Source organism: Orcinus orca, chromosome 3 (assembly GCF_937001465.1).
Source record: "Orcinus orca chromosome 3, mOrcOrc1.1, whole genome shotgun sequence".
Lineage (NCBI taxonomy): Eukaryota > Metazoa > Chordata > Mammalia > Artiodactyla > Delphinidae > Orcinus > Orcinus orca.
The window spans coordinates 141,186,181-141,187,114 of NC_064561.1; the positions used below are offsets into that span (position 1 = coordinate 141,186,181).

Here is a 934-nt window from a genome sequence, read left to right on the forward strand (position 1 = left end):
ACCTATCTATACTATTGGTTCTGTTTCTCTGGAGAACCTTGATTAATACGCCCATGAATCTTCTTGTTGTTGTTGAAGACATTGGGTTGTATTTCCCATAGTTTCCATTGTCCACTGGAGTTTGCATCCTGGTCTTGTCATTTAACATGTTCCTGTGTCCTTTAAGTTTCCTGTAAATTGGATCTAATGAATAACCTGATTGACATTGGCTTTTTAATTTCCAACAATTGTTTTTTAGTTTTTTACAAGAGAACAGATCCACACTTTTATTTATTTACTTTCAATAAGTTTAAGTCCTTGAAGGGTACAGCATCACATGGATTCTGTGTCCAATGGCCTTAGCAGGAAGATTGCTTCGGAATTTGGCACAAACCATGCCAGTGTTTCCATGAACACGAGTTATCTTTCCTCAGATTACTCTGGTTTTGTTAGTCTTTCCACCAGGAGTTACTGTGTTGTTCTTTGCTTTGTGTACATTAGCACATCTCTTGCCTAGATAGAATTCAGTTTCATCTGGAGCATATACATCTTCAGTTTTCAAGAGAGCTGTGTGTTCCCTCTGGTTCCATAGACCCCACTTATAGCCAGCAAAAATGGCCTTGGACCACAGCCTTCCAGACATATTTGTTGTTTTAGAAGTCCTATTTCCAGCAGGCCTCCACCGGTTCCAAGATGACTGAGCTCCAGGAGAATTTTGTGAGTAGTGTTGTGTGTACTTCTATCAGGTGGTACAGAAAGTCCAATTGTGTTCTTTGTGATGTTAGCAGCCACTGATGATCATTGACTAGATGAATTCATTAGAGATTGCAAGATGCTGATATTCTAATTCTATTGTTCCTTCTTTCCATGTGTAATTCTATAAAGAGAAAGTTTGCTTGTCAAGTATTGGTTACTCTGAAGTAGTATGTATAGGAAATACAGGAGTAATGATTAC

The 934-nt window shown here is 38.3% G+C and overlaps 1 pseudogene; it reads right to left on the reverse strand.

The window, feature by feature from the left end:
• Positions 1 to 289: 289 nt before the first annotated feature.
• LOC101278086 (60S ribosomal protein L35a-like) lies at positions 290 to 633 on the reverse strand (annotated as a pseudogene).
• Between the last annotated feature and the right edge of the window lie 301 nt (positions 634 to 934).